Here is a 16,515-nt window from a genome sequence, read left to right on the forward strand (position 1 = left end):
TTTCATGTTCATCTGTCCCCGACATTTGCATAAGGAGGGAAAGGAGTGGCAAGTGCCACTCCCCAGTCATCAAAGGCCCATCATGATCATGTAATCCCAGGTTTTGCATTAAATGTTCGCTTATCCGAAAATTTCCTGACATGTACAATGCCCCATGTTAGCTTTATGTGTTGTGAAGAGGGCTTTTGATCCATCTTTGAATCTGTGGTGTTGCCAGTTTTCATAGTTTTTAAGAGTATATATTGGGTGTTAAGCTAAACATGTGTATCGTTTGTTCTGTGATGTCCCCCTTTACTCACTGCTCCCATGCATGGGGCCTGTAAGGTATCTTGAAATAAACTAAATTAAATATCTACTCACTGCATTCATACTTGTTTTTTTTTTACAATTATAAAAATGAATATAACATTCCAACTAGAAGAGTCGGGTGGTTGGGTCTAATGGGAGAATCGAAGCTTTTCGTGGGAATCACTAGTGGTGATAAGCTTGAAGGAACAGTGGAGGAGCTGATGATGACGACCTTGTATGGACGACGTTCCAAACGAGGTAGGTGGCCTACCTTGTATACCTATCTCTTTCTGCATTTCTTTCTGTTTTAATGGGTTACCGACACGAAATTTTGGTCCCAGTTTTTTTTTTTTTTTTCTGCAATCTGTTGCTGGGGTCCTGTTACTATAACACGACACAAATAGTTTGTCACAGTGCGTGGCAGGAAAGAGTGCTCTTTCCGGTCCCCCTTCAGCTTGCTCAGGAAGTCGAATTTTTTTCAAACTACCGGCTCCTCATTACAGACCACTTATAGCTTCGGTTTAAGATAACAAAAATGACAAGCCGCCGGGTGCAAGCATCACCACCTAGGATGTGTAACGTTCGTCCATGTCGGCATACAGAACTGTGACGCACTTCCGCACAGTCCGCATCTGCTGCTGCTCGCCTCGCTGGTAGGACCTTTCGCTGGCTGGGCTGCTACTTCTGCCCCTGCACCATTACAGTGCACCAGGGCTCACCATCGCACGCTTTGTTCTGTTGGCAATTATGCGTATACTTAGTACGTGGCTGCCCGTCAGTCGTGCAGACATGCGGAAAATGCAAGCAATCGTAATGCGGCAAGCTGTTGACACTTCAGTACTCGAACTGCCTTGCTCAATGGATGCAACGTGCACAAACTCACAGGGTCCCTCGTGCGCACGCCTGAGAGGACACGAAGGTGAATGCCATCTCCATATTGTTCTCAGTTGATGTGTGCCCTGACACCCTTTAAAAGCTTTCTGCACATAACGGGGTTTTGCACTGCCTCCAAAATCGAAGGCACAACACCTGGTTTTGCATGGCCTCCGTGATCTGACCATCTTTGACCAAGGTAGGACACCGTGCGATGTTACGTTATGATGACGTTACAAGTTTTAGCTCCCTCTTACGTCATCACGTGATGATCAGTAGCAGGGGGGGAATTCAAGCAAGCATACTTTAAGTTTGTGAGCGTGCATATATATATATATATCTGCACCGTGGTGGTCTAGTGGCTAAGGTACTCTGCTGCGCAGGTCGCGGCATTGAATGCCGGCTGCTGCGGTGGCCGCATTTTCGATGGAGGTGAAAATGTTGTACGTCCGTGTACTCAGACAGACTTGGGTGCACGTTAACAAACCTCATGTGGTCAAAATTTCTGGAGCCCTCCATATATATATATATATATATATATATATATATATATATACGCAAGCAAAATTGAAACAATTCAGGGGGGTCGAACCCCAAACCTCTTTGTTATGCCCATGATGATGATCCACGACGCCGCTGACGCGGGACGCCGACAATAAAATTTTACGTTTGAGGAGGCATCAATGGTTTCCGTCTTGAGGTGCTCAAAAAACTAGCAGTTATTCCACGTACGAATACAATCGATGAGCGGAGCTGCTTCGAAATGGGACGCAAACGACTATGCGCCTGTTCTCGCTACTGGCTTTCATGAAGGCGGTTAAGTGGGGAGCGGGTGGGGAGAGTGTCGTCTGCGCTCGGTGGCGGGAACGACTGAGCGAATGAATGTGCGGTGTGCACAGCGTAGCGCGAGTCACCTGCCGGGACGCGCACCGGTTGTTTTGCTCGGCCACGGCCGGACTCGACTCCTTCTCCGGCGCTCCCCTTAAGGAGCGTGCGGAAGGAGCGTCGAGTCCGGCCGTGGCTCGGCGCGCTTGCCCGGCACAAATAGCTTCGACCGCAACGACGGCGGAGGGCAAGCCAGCTTCGCTCCTTGAAACACACACACGCACACACTACGGCGTGCCTCATAACAGAGTTTTGGCGCACAAAGCTTTGCTTCAGCGCCACTGAGCATTCCCATGTGATATCTTCTTGCGTGCCCCTGTTAAGTTACTGTAACGACGTGTCGCACCCAAACGAACGTTAATGCTACTAGCCCTACGCTGACACTGTCGAATGAGTTCTTTGCGCGTACAATATTGTTGTGTACCTAAGCCTGAGCGTGCTCACGCGATCGCATGCTCGTGGCCTGAACAGCGACCAGGACGCGCGCTGCGTACGCGACCAGAAAAAAAAAAAAAAAACTCCCAAGCATTTCCCCGAGGGTGAACATGGTTAAGTGCGAACACACGGGGTGATGCTATGAGGGGTATTTATTAATTCGCACTATTATATTTATTAATCACACTATGGTGCCTTTATGGTGTATGGTTCCTGGGAATCGCAATTTGATCACACGGGGGAGTTTACGTTAACTCACTGGCGAATGCCAACGGATTTTAACTTTACTCCCCCTCACGACCCGCTCTCGACGGGAGGCTGAGAGAGAAGGCCGGGGGGCCAAGGGTAGAGGGGTGCGCGCGCAGCTGTAGCGAGCGAGGAGAGCAGAGGAGCGAGCGAAGGGGGAGGGGGTTTAAGGCGCGTTACTGACACCGATATCAGCGTCGCGTCCGTGGCTCGTCGCGCTGCGGCCTGCCAAGTCCTCTTTCTTTTAAAGATAGAGAGAAGACTGTGGACGCCGCCGACGGCGGTGGATGGTTTGGGGTCGCTTATAAAGTGTATTCACACTTAAAACGATTTTCTGTATGTGCGCGCTTTCATGCCACTCGCATCGGCGACTGCCCGCCCTAACGCCGTAGTTTGCAAAGAACGCAAAATAATCTTTCCTCTGAGTTCGTCAACTGCACGTGTGTTTCTGAGCTTGCGCGGCGTGTTTACTGCATGCGCGTCCCCTCCACCCTCTCTCTCCTCTTTGTACGCTCCTGCTCTCTACTCTACGCATCTCTCGCCACGGCGCTTGCACCCTCATTAGCGAGTTTCTTGATTTAAAAAAAAAAAGAAAAAAAAAGCGGCTGCTCGCATTGCACAACCTTTCGCTGGCCACCCTGTATATAGAGGCGCTGGATAGTGACCTCCAAGGCAGTGCCGGTGGGAGATTTCTCCTGTTCGTTGCAGCGTGCGCGTTGACTAAACGTGCTTTGGTCTCTGTGTCCTATCGGAGTTTTCTGCCTCTCATTGCCCATTAGCTGCGTCTGGCACGTTCCCGTAGGAAACGCCGGTTCATCACTGTGTGCTTTGCGCCTCCCCAAGTTCCTCCTGCGTAACGCTGCTATGAGCACGCATTGCAGCAGCGTCAACGCCGCCGCCGTTGTAAGCGTTAGCACCCGCTCCATCGCATCTCTGCACATGGTTGCCTTTAGCGGGAGATACTGCGTAATTTTAGGGGTGAAGCTCCTTAATTAAGTCATGGGTCGTGCGTCCCCGATGTATGTAATGATTGATATGTGGGGTTTAACGTCCCAAAACCGCCATATGATTATGAGAGACGCCGTAGTGGAGAACTCCGGAAATTTTGACCATCTGGGGTTCTTTAACGTGCCCCCAAATCTGAGCACACGGGCCTACAACATTTCCGCCTCCATCGGAAATGCAGCCGCCGCAGCCGGGAGCCCGATGTATGTAGTAGTAGTAGTAGCAGTAGTATGTTGTAGTAGTAGGTAGATACACCTCTCGTTAGTCCTTGGAATGTCCGCTGCATGGCGGTACTTGTATATGATGAATATATGGCGAAAAGATGCGAGATGGGGGGTACTTTGAATGTTCAGTAGATGGACGGACAGACAGACGGATGGATGTACAGATAGAAGAACAGACAGACAGACGGACGGACGCATGGTCGAAAGCACGGACGGATGGATGGAAGCAACAAGGAACGGACCGAGGGACGCTTCGCCCCGCTCATCATTATTCACTCCGTGGATATGCTGCAATTTTATTTTATATGGACATCCCCTGTCGTGCTGATCGCAGCGATAACGGTGGCCTCATGACACCGTACGAAGGAGCGAATTAGCGCAATGCGCAAGAAAGATGTCTCGGTTATTGACGCGTGGGCCAAGCATGCATGCATGCAGCTTCGCTTCCCGTTCAAGCGCCCCGCCACGTGGTGTAGTGGCTAAAGTACTCGGCTGCTGACACGCAGGTCGCGGGATCGAATCCCGGCTGCGGAGGCTACATTTTCGATGGAGGCGGAAATGCTCTAGGCCCGTGTGCTCAAATTTGGTTGCACGTTAAAGAACCCCAGGTGGTCGAAATTTCCGGAGCCTTCCACTACGGCGTCTCTCATAAGAGTGACTCCATAACCACGAAACGCCAAATCGTCCGTGGTTTTGGGACGCCAAATCGTCCCAAAACCACGATAATCATATCGTGGTTTTGGGACGTTAAACCCCACATATCAAATCAAATAAAATCCCGTTCAAGCAACTATCGTCTGCCTGTGCACCGCCGTTTTGTAGTTTTCGTGTATCCGACGCTGTAGCTGATTACGCAATGTCGAGAGGCTGTGTTTGACGACGTTACACGCTTCACAGGTAAACTGAAGGTCGCGGGATCGTTTCCCGGCAGCGGTGGCCTCATTTTGATGGAAGCAAAGTGCTAGAGATCCGTGTTCTTAGACTTACGCGCATGTTAAAGAATTCCAGGTGGTTGTGATTTCTTGAGCCGTCAACTACGGCGTTCCTCGTAATCATACCGTGGTTTTGGTATGCAATACTGACAGAATTATCGATCAGCTTGTGCGCCAGAAATATATTATCTCTAGCTAATCTTCCATTTAGATAGTTATTTGCTTAACAACATGTTTCCGAGATTCGGATGCCAATGAACGAGCTCCAACGTACATCAATCTTTCAAGTCCCGTTCCGTTTCTGTTCTGGAACGAAAAAAAAAAAGGTTCTGTAATAGATTTTATTTGTATGCAACATATGAAGTCAAACTAATGGTATAGCGCTCCTCTTAAAAAAGTGAGACAAGGGTAAAACACGTTCTCCATAGGAACGGAAGTAACTGTACGAAGAATTCCTGCCAAGTAATGCAAGCCAGTACTCTTCAAATTCATAGTATTTAATTGTTCTCTCAAAAGTGAACGATAAATTTTTTTCGAGCAGGCTAAATGTCTTTTGTCGAGGGAGTGAGCATTGTGTCAGAAGTAGTGCACCATCGAATGTTTTTTCTCTGATGTGCGAGACCACTTTTCTGATAAAACAAACCAGCGCCGAGAGTAAGCACTCTTCTGAACGCTGGCCAGCTTGACGGGCACACAAAAGTCCACTAGTGTAAATATCAACATCTCTTTTCGCCATTGTTTTCATTTATCACACATTTTCAGCCCATGTTTACCTGGGAGTCCCTGTCGCAAAGACGCGCTGTTAGTGCCATCTGAGGTATGCATTATTGCTCACGTTGCATGACATGTTGCATTAAACATCGGTAGTTCTGGATTGCAAAGTTTTTCCGTGTACCAGAAAAAAAAACGATTGAAAAAAATTCCGGTTTGACTCCGAAATGAAATAATAGCTAACGTTTAGGTTGTGTTTTTGTTCCGGTTAAAAATGCCGTTTTCTTCGTTTTTCCTTTTCGCTCCGTTCCGACACGATGGTGACACTGCTTTTCGCGGTTAGTGTCTGAAGCCGTATGCGGTGAGCCACGCCGAAGCCAGACGTGTTGTACCAGAGAGCACCTCCAGTGGTACCGAGGCCACACAGAAGGCATACGTGTTGTACCAGAGAGCACCTCCAGTGGTACCTAGGCCACGCAGAAGGCAGACGTGTTGTACCAGAGAGCACCCACAGTGGTACCGAGGCCACGCCGAAGGCAGGCGTTTTGTACCAGAGAGCACCTCCAGTGGTACCGAGGCCACGCAGAAGACAGACGTGTTGTACGAGAGAGCACCTCCAGTGGTACCGAGGCCACGCAGAAGGCAGACGGGTTGTACCAGAGAGCACCCACAGTGGTACCGAGGCCACGCAGAAGGCAGACGTGTTGTACCAGAGAGCACCTCCAGTGGTACCGGGTTTTCGGTGCGCGGCGAGAGGATTCGGAGCTCGACTGCTAACACGTTGGCGGCGGGTTAAAGGCTGGTCGCATTCCGACGAAGACAAAAAGCCAGACGACCGCGCACTGTGCGATGTCAGCGAATGTTAAAGAACAGTCAAAATTCAGGCGTCCCGCATCACCATATCGTGGTTTTTGCATGAGGAAACACTATTACAACGATGTTTTCGAATAAGTACAACCTTCTTAACGTGCTGAGAAGGCGAGAAAATTTCCTTGAAATGCATGCCGACGTATTTCAGTAGCGCGTTGAATCCGCTTCGGTTGGTATGTTCCATTCCGCGACCGGCCGGTCAGCAGTCGAACACGTTAACCAGCATGGCGGGTTGTTCATTATAGTAACTATTCAAGTGAAAACACAACTAAGCTTGGTTATTAATCAACGCGTTGTGTGTGTTCTCCTGCTTTTGTGCCCCGCCGTGGTGGTATAGTGGCTAAAGGTACTCGGCTGCTGACCCGCAGGTCACGGGATCGAATCCCGGCTGCGGCAGCTGCATTTCCGATGGAGGCGGAAATGTTGTATGCCCGTGCACAGATTTGGGCGCACGTTAAAGAACCCCAGGTGGTCGAAATTTCCGGAGCCCTCCACTACGGCGTCTCTCATACTTCTATGGTGGTTTTGGGACGTTAAACCCCACATATCAATCAATCCTGCCATTGTCTCGTCTTCGTTCCTATAGTGCCGTTTTTCGAGCTCACTATAGTATAAAACCACCCAATTTTTTTACTGTCGTACGCAGCAGTGACATTCTTTTGAGTCAGCGCCATGTGATGGAGAGAAGCTGCACAAAATTGTTTTGTGGGCATGCACTAGACAGCCTATCTTTTTTTAAAACCTAATCTTGCCATATTGTCAAGGTGCATACACACGAGAAACTGCCACTCACGCACGCTATAGTTAAAAATTTGCACGGCAGCGCTTCGATTTACGTCCACGAAATTGATCCTGGCACAGCCACTTTCAGCGGGCCTCATAAGTCATTAAAATATCTGGATTTTTGCGTCCCGGAACCACAATATGACTATGATGGACGCCGTAGTGGAGGACTTCGGAAATATCGACCGCCTGGCGTTCTTTAACGTGCACCGTCGCAGTACAGTACATGGTCCTCTAAAATATCGCCTCCGTCAAAATGCCCCGGTCACTGCCGGGATTTAATCCATGGCAGTCCGGTCAGCAGCTGCACACCCATATATAGCCACTGTACCACCGAGACGGACACCATCGTAAGTGGATTAAGTGGGGCACGTAAAAGAGCCCATAATTTAATTAACTCGTAATCAGTACTCATCACTCTTGATCAGTGCTCATTGCATTTCTGACGGTGGTCTTGCAGCGATACATTCAACAATCTATTCCTTTTCTCGAAAGCCGAAAGTAGGCTTTCTGTGCGCATGTGCAGAAAATATAATGCTACACCCAGAGCGCATCTTTAAAATCCCGCGTAAATGTAACGCTTTCGTGGATTTTTCTATTACACGTTGGTAAAACCAAGGCGACACCGCCAACTATACGCAGTTGCTGTCGAAGAACACGAGGAAAGCTTCACGAACATTCCATGCTCGGGCGCAGCATGCTGACGGGTCTTTTTTTTTTTTTCTTGAGATTTTCTTTTCAACATCGTCAGTCGCTCTGATCGCTGTGATAACAACGGCGTCTTGGCGCACAGCGACAGTGACGTAATGACAAGATCGACCAATGCGCGAATAAAGAAACTTTTCCACGCATATCGACGCATGCACGACACATCATGGAATTATAATGTTCACGGTCAGAGAGCGTCTTTCCGCTGTCTAGAACCGCCATTTTGCTTTATTCTCTCGACTTTGACAGTTGCTGTGTCTTATTACTGCTCAGCTCTGCGTCGATTCGCTGCCATTTTGATGCTGTATTCACGCACTGACAGTGGCTGTACTTGACTACGAAGTGCCCGTCTTATCCTACGTATCGTGTACGGACTCGAGAAGAACTGGCTTCAGCTTCTAGACATAGAAAATGTGAGGAACGGTTCGAAAAACTTCGTGCCTGGCAAGCCTTCGGACAATGCCGCATACAATGTGTTTCGCTTACTAGCAGGACTGTTTGTTGCTCGTCATGTGCAAGAGTGGATATGAAATGGCCTCAGGCATTTATTTCGACCCTCGAGGTGTTCCTACACAACTGTCGCCAGCCACGCAAGCTTCTGAAATACGTGCGACGCTTTGTGAATGCGCCGAACCTGGGCTCGTTGACGAAGTTCTCGTACAGCTAACGCTAAGGGTGCTCCACTGAAGCCGGTGAAGTGAACTTACAGAACGCAAGTCATGCCTGCCGCAGGCACATTTTTCGTTGTGCGTGTTTACCAACCATCGGCGTCGACTGGACAAGTAACTTGGATTCATGGTGGACATCTTTCCAAAGACCAGTGGGGTCGCCCTCCTACAAGGAGTGCTTGGTCATCGGTCAACAAGTAAGCTAGGGAGTCTCCGAGCTCGCGAGGGTGGTACGCAGCTTTAAAAGCCTGTCAGTTGATTAGTATATCGAATTGGTACGCGCCAGGCGTCTTGGTTACGCACGCAAAAAGTTAAGGAGGTTAGCTGCATCGTAAAATCAAGCCCGAACCATTTCTGGGCGGGCTGCGGCCACGAGTCGGGTGTTCGCCGTGACGGAATACGAGAGGACGGGCCGGCTCACTGGTGTGGCGACGAATAGAGCTTCAGGTTCAGCCCGCCGTTAGCTAACACGTGGAAGGGTAGCTTGATATAGCCGTCCTCTTTCTATTTCGCCGGGGCCATTTGCCCGTTCCGAATGACGTTGCACCCTCAACCACTATTTCATAATTACGTTGTGCGCGTGCGGTACAAGATATTGTGACGTGTGGTTTTATATGGAATGTGGTTCTGAGGAAGCAAACGGCATACGGAATAGCCTCGTTAGCTCGATAGCTTTAATGCTGCGGAACTTCTTCAGGTTGCATATCAGCGCTTCCGTCTGCAACCAATATGAGTGGTGGTCAACTATTTATCTTTATGAGCGTGTGTGGACAGTCTGTTTTCCATTGCTGTGATACGCACTTCGCTCACCTCGTCGGACGCGGCGACGGCTTTGGTCGACTTGCCTGAAGACGGTCCGCGTACGCTTGCGAACCTCATATCATGCACGGTGAGTGCACCAGCTGTTCCTACATTCGTGTTTTTAAACAGTACATCTTGAACGTTTCAGATGACTGGCCGCTGCGGGCTGCTATACATCGACGTTGGACTACGGCAATGATATGCGAACACCATCACGTGAATCCATCGTTGCGACACTGCAAGTGGGATGACAGAGCGGTTCCGGGCCAACGAGATTGCAGTTTTGGTGTCTAACCATTGCCCTCACTATTGGCGGCCGACTGTCGAAGTCACCCCGGGTCTTATCTGTGAGAGAATCGCAGAGGACGGGGTACGGGTTGGACGTCGCACCGCGCATGTCCTCCAACGACCTAGTCATGGACATTGAACCCGTTCCGAATGGCTTTGGGAAGCGACCACTTTTTCGCGTCGTGTAGCCCGCGCGCGAAATTGCGCTCGAGCGAAATGTGGTTTCGCGGAAGCCAACTGCATCCGGAATTCCCTCGTCAGCGTGTTATGTAACCGCACAGGAAAACTGATTCCTTCAGCGCGATGTCATCACTGTCACTGTTGTTTTACCTGGTAGCTCTGTTTCTTATGATACGTTTATTCACGGTGCTGTGCTTACTGTGCACTTTTGAGGATTATTTCCAGGGTTTGTTCGAGTCCCGCTGATTGTGCACAGGTCCATGGACATCGCAGCACACTACTATGGAATATGGTGAGTTCCTAAACTTCTTTCCATTTCTGTTGGTCAACAAGTGGCTTTTGTATACTGACACACCCCGGCCTGCAGATGTCTTGTTTCCGAGCGGGCTGAGCATCGAAGACCAGCCCCAGACCACGAGAAAGTTGCGCTAAACACTACTCCGTATTCAATTGCTGTTACATCTGTCGGCAGGAGAGATCAATAAGCGTCATGCCTTTATCTTTACGTACTGACAACTCTCGCCGCGCTTGTGCTTACATGTGCTTAAAAATTCCGCCATTTTTCGATGCAGCTTTACTGTACCTTCTTCCATTGCTACCCGTGACACGGACATGGAGCTGATTCCTGCAGACTGCTTCCAAGGCGATCCCCTGGGACATCAGTCGTCGTATGGCCGAACCTTTTGACACCTTTGCACTGCGTCGCTTATAGCGTGATCCTGGCAGACGGCACGTTGCTGCTACCCTTGGAATTATGTTGGTGAGGGCCACACTCGTAAGACTCTTACTGCGGGTGTACTTGCTCGTGCTTAACAGTTCTGCCACGTGTTCTCACAGGTTCATCGTGTAGGCCTTTCATTGCTACCCTTGACAAGCACACGGAGATGACTTCTGCTGGCTGTTTCCAAGGCTTATCCATTTCCGAGAGTGCCTGCGACGCCACTCGACGTATGGCCAGACATTTTGGCACCTTCCCACTGATTCGCTGATGGCGTGATCCTGGCAACCGACACATCGCAGCTACCCTTGAAATTGTTTTGGTAAGTGCCTCATTCATATGACTCTGACTACGACTCTGTTTACATGTACTTAACATTGCTGCTGCGTCTTCTTGCAGCTTCCTCGTGGTGGTACTTCATTGCTACACCTGACAAGTACATGGAGATGACTCCTGCAGGGTGCCTCCAAGGCTCTCCGTTCCTGAGATCACCTGTCACATCAGTCGTCGTATGGCTGAACCTTTTGGCACCTTCGCCCTCCTTCGCTGATGACGTCATCCACACTTCAGCTACCTTTGCGAAAGGTAATTAGTCTCAATTTTTTATGGTACCTCTATTTTTGACTATTGCGGTGCGTGATGTTACCCTCGGCTTTGCCTTGAAATCCACATGCATTACCTGAGGTTGATAGAGTTCGATTTCACAGATTATCTGCTTTTATAAATGTTTATTGAAAACAATTACAAGCTCATATGCTTACAGGGTCATTGGAAAATTTCCAGCGTTTGTTGGGTAGTCGCAACTGCACTTGCGACCCTCCAACGGTGCCTTACAGATATCATTTTGAATTAAGACTTGAGTTTATTGAACAAAAACAAATTTAGTCACTTTGCCTCATTCATTCAGCAGTTTCTTATTGACGAAGGTTTATATTAAACATACACGTCAACATTGCTTATTATTGTTGCTTGCTTCCTTATACCTATTATTCCAAGCTCTTAAATATTGATGCTTATCTATTGACTAGATAACGTAATAGCAGAAGACATGCAATCAAAGGAACAGCGTGGACAGGGCAACAAGAAAGCCATCTTATGCTCTGTTCTCGTGTTTGTGATTATCAACTTTGCCACGCAAAACTCACGGGCTGTTTGCAGCTTGTTTTCGGCTATATAGTTTCACGGCGTCATCGGGTACGTGTGTAAACGAGGCAGCCATGTTTTCAAGAGCTAACTACGGCCAAAGTATCTATGAATTTGCCTTCGCACTGCCACACGTGTAGGTGCAAGACCTTGTTCAATGAAACGACAGTGCTCTTCAAACATAGCGATCAGATCGCAAGAGAACTATTGTAAGCATTTTCCCCAGCTACGCGAGGGCTTCCAACGTATGCCAGTCTCAGCGCACAACTCGACAGTAATCTACGAGATCACCATCAGTGAACTACAAGCTTGCTATAAGTGAATTTGACAGATATATAACTATTCGCAGGGAAAATGTGAACTAGCTTGAAAAGGCGTGTCAAGCAACTAAAATTCTACAAACTACGAGAGAGAAGAAAGAAGCCTAAATGTACTTAATATGACGGCTACTGGCAACTGTATGTCGGTGAAGGGGGAAAGAACAGGAAGACTGATGTGTTAACCAGATGTGATGGTTAAGGACGTTCGTCACTATGTTTGTTGATAGCGGACGAAAAAGGATTAACATCAACAATGGATGCGAACAAAAGAAGCGTTATATTGTACACTAGAGAACTAAGTGGCAGGTGAAAATAAAACTATATGTCCAACCCTACACGCCAAGCGTCACGCAACATGTACGAGAGTCAGACCTCTATTATGCGGAGAGCTCGCGGCTACGCTTATCCGAGTCCAGCGCGTAGAGTTCTCAGTTCGCAAGAGGAAAACGCTGTCTCACAGTTTGGGTCCCCGTCGTCCCGACATGATGCGATCATCGACGTGCGCGAGGGCAAAGATGGCACGGCTGGAGCGGCTGGAACGGCTGACGGCACACGGATGCGCTACCGTGTGCAGCGCCGTTTAGTCAGACGTCGCGGCCAGCAGTCAGGGTCGCAACTCCTGAGGTTCAGGGTCAGGCCCCGGCTCACGAGGACCACGCCCAGTAGGCCTCGCCCACGAACCTGCTTCCGGCCACTGCACCCAGGCAGGAGCCGTTCAGCAGGCCCCGTCCTTGCACCTTGTACAGGCCGGCGGACTCGACCCCGAACAAACACGCCGGAGCTCGACCTGGCCGACACGTACGGGTCTTACGTCCGGCTCAAGAACGCTCCCAGGAACTCGTCCTCTCGAGCGGCGCACTGCTTCCTCTGCCTTCCTGGCCTCCACCCTCGAGCTCTTTTCCGCACGTTTCTCGGTACTGCTCGGCACCGCTGGCGATCCTCGATTCAGCCAGCAACTCCCCTGGCCCCTCAATCCTCGGCCACCCTGGACCTCGCCCGGCTCCGTGGTCCTCCGTGCACACGCCCGCGTCTCGCCCGGCAGAACGTCTCGCTCGTCCCTTGCCGATGTGCGACACTCTGGTGACACCGGCGCTTGATGGCATGGGTGCGACTACTGAGCAGTCAACCGGCATCGGAGACGCGATGCTCCATGCGGGGAATGGCCAGCCCGTCCAGCGAAGAGCGTGCGCCGAGACGCGATGCCCGACGCAACCGTGACCATTAGCCAGGCCACGTTCATCGCTGTGTCGAACGGCTGACCGTGGAGACGCCTCGCCGAGATCCGCGATGCCCTCGGCAAGGAAGAGAACAGCAGGCCAGGCCGCGCCCCGAGATGCAGTACTCGTGCCGGCAATGCCGCCCCAGCTGGTAGTTGGACGACAGTAGCGTGGACAGCCGCGTTCCCTGGCCGGAACCTGGATCGCCTGCGTCCGACGCCTCGGCCCGCTGTCTCCCGTCTGCCGCTGCTTCGGCTCGTCCCCAGCCACAAAGCCCACTGCCACGTGATGGTCGCCCGTGGCCCAATCGTGGCACGCCACCTCTATGGGCCACCACAGGTCATCAGCTGATTCGCTGACACTCACGCGCACATTACACGCGCCTTGCCCCGCACTTCCGTCGTTGTCGTTTTCTTCACTCATCACACCAGATATTAGCATCCCTTTTGGGAACGTTTCATGCAGTCGACTTTTTTTGTGTGTGTATTCCCTGACAAAAGACAAGTCCGCTTGCAGAAACACAGGCTGCAGGGGCACTTCTTTCTCGCTTTTTTTTTCGCATCAAACGCAGAAATTGTAAAGATCAACTGCTTTCAAATAACTTGAAATATACTAACTCTCGTCTCACGTGTCGTTTCAGGATCTCCACCTGTGTTCTCGCTTTTGAGGCGCCGCAGAAGATTGCTCCAGCCCACTCTTGACATCGGTAACGTCCATGACATCACCCCAAAATCGACGACTGCTCGTTCTACCGGAAACTCCCGGCCGTTCAATTCTTCGTACGCTTCCAAGCCTTTGTTGGAGGTTCCTGCACTGTCTTCGCAGCGTGTGGGTGTTCTCCGGAAAGACTGCAGTCGCCTTCACTAAAGGCTCTACTGAATCTAGTGCGGTATATTTTGTAACATGAGTAGGAAATGATGTAAATAATCTAAAGACGCAAGTTTCCCTATATTATCGCAGCCAAAGGATGGTACATCTAGCCGTTTCAAGGGAGCCCAAGAGTAAAAATGAAAAAAAAAATGTCGCGTCATTTGTAAACGTTTTATGATGGGGATAAGCATATCTATTTACATTCTGTGCTTTCGTAGAGTTAGGAGGTGGGATTACGTGCACGCATGTTCGCACACACTTTCGTTTGCTCACAATTAACGTTCCAGTCGGCAGGTTATTTCTGGTCTTGTTGCGTTCTGAATGGGTCGTATTCACTTTTTACTACAGCTTGTTCCACGATGTCGTTTTCTTACGGAGAGTGCCAGCAACGACCATAACTTGTTGATGGACCAATGATATGTATTGTGGAGCATCTTTCAGAGCTATTGAATTTTTTTATGTCGGTCATACTGATTGACGTAGGAAGCTTAAATGACTCTTCTTTCTTGTCCACTGACATACTCCTCGAAAGTCGTTGGAAAACTTATTTGTCTTTAGCCCAAGGTTTATCTTGGAGTGTTTTCATTCAAGGAACTGATTTGTTAAAAGTTTCGTTATCAGTGGATGCCCGTCTGGCCTTTTCTAGAAATACGAATTTGGGAAACTCCAATCCTTGAACTAATTTGCAGAGAATTCGTCGTGTCTCATCAGTAGCAGGCTGTTTGGCTTCGTCTCAGGGTTGGAGCTTTGGTCTTTCATTTGTTCAACTTATTCCCAATATTCGTCATGCCGCATCAGTATAGAAGCCCATTCGGCATTGTACAGAGTTTTAAACAAGGGCCTTTCATTTCATCGCACCTATTTACGCAAGACTCATCGAGTCGAATCAGTAGAAGCCCGTTTGAGTTTGTCCCGAGGTTAGAACTCTGATTTTTCATTTACTTAATCAAATGGAACTCATGTCGAATTGGTAGAAATCCATTCGGCTTTGTACCGAGATAAAATCAGGGCCTTTCATTTATCGCACTTGTTTCTGAAGCTTTCATCATTTTGAATCGGTAGAAGCACGTTTGGCTTTGTCCCGAGGTTTGAAATCGGACCTGTCGTTCGTTGAAATTATTGGCGCGTAATTCATCGTGTCGCATTGTTTCATACGAGGTTAAAAGTCTGAATGGTTTGTCTCGATGTTCTTTCAAGCAATGAACAGATTTCTTGGAGTATCTCAATGTGCGGAAGCGTTAGAAGCACCTATATGGCGCTCGCTAGAGAGTTGATTGCAGTGCGGTTGTTTCATTCATTCAAAGAGATTGCTCCAAAACGTTTTCTTGCTAAAAACAATAGTTTCATATATTTTCTATGTTCTCACACATTTTAGGATTGTGGCCGCAAACTCGTTGACATTTAAGCGGCAAGTAGTTTATCGTTACGTCATTTCAGTACGGCACCCAGAGTGATCAATAGTTTTAAATGACATTCGCATTGGAATCGGTTACTGCGCTTATTTATTTGTCTGTGGGTTTATCTCAGAGTAAATGCTCGACCCATATTGAACGATATTTTCTATAAAAATCCTCGTATGTGATCAACTTAAGTACTCGTTATGTGTTTCCAAGGGGTCAATATCAAGCATGTCTTATCCATATCAACTTCCTCTGGACGGGCTCAAAGTTTTCACACACGAATGGTCTCGTTTTTCTTCCGCGTCACTCATCGTCAGTTTCGAAGCTCATCACCCCTATAATGTGAATAAATGGGAAAGGGCTGGGCGTTTACCCTCACCAAGGAAAACTCTGGCCACAGCAAAGACATCTTTTTATGACATGCACCATGAAGCAGCCTTATTGTGTAAGCCAGAACGATCGGGATTCATTCATTGTACCTGAACCATTCCAATTCAATGTATGTGCATAATCACCCGTTATGAAGCACCGTTTGTCATGATAGACGCTATATACGGCGCGTTTGGCACCAATCTGCATGTTTTGTCAAGCTAAAAGGGGTAGCGTGAACCTCTGTCTAGTGAAATTGTCGTTGGCTGTTTGTACTGTTTCTGTTGCTTTTTGTGCTGTCCATTGCGTTCATTGCTGCAAGAAGCCACTGCTCCATTCAATAACTTGACTTAAAAGTATGTACAATAATTGCATTGACTGCAGAAAACGGTATTGTTTTCATGACCGTAATGCTTGAATAAACGTTTGCACGTTGCTTGGAAAGCCAATAAAAATCTTCAGATCCGGACCTAGGTAAATTCCCATGGTCACCACTTTTCTGCGCACATCAATTTTCCTACAGTTTGACTACTGTTTCAACCAAACCACAAGTACGATCGTACGTATTGTTTGTTGTTCTT

General features: G+C 48.8%; 1 long non-coding RNA gene across 1 annotated transcript; it reads left to right on the top strand.

The window, feature by feature from the left end:
- Positions 1-8,100: 8,100 nt before the first annotated feature.
- Positions 8,101-16,403, top strand: LOC119174606 (uncharacterized). The gene is made up of 6 exons (XR_012894251.1): positions 8,101-9,517; positions 9,578-10,189; positions 10,470-10,657; positions 10,735-10,937; positions 11,015-11,200; positions 13,936-16,403. It is a non-coding gene; the product is annotated as an uncharacterized LOC119174606 (long non-coding RNA).
- Positions 16,404-16,515: the final 112 nt, after the last annotated feature.

This window comes from Rhipicephalus microplus, chromosome 3 (genome assembly GCF_043290135.1).
Source record: "Rhipicephalus microplus isolate Deutch F79 chromosome 3, USDA_Rmic, whole genome shotgun sequence".
Taxonomy (NCBI): domain Eukaryota; kingdom Metazoa; phylum Arthropoda; class Arachnida; order Ixodida; family Ixodidae; genus Rhipicephalus; species Rhipicephalus microplus.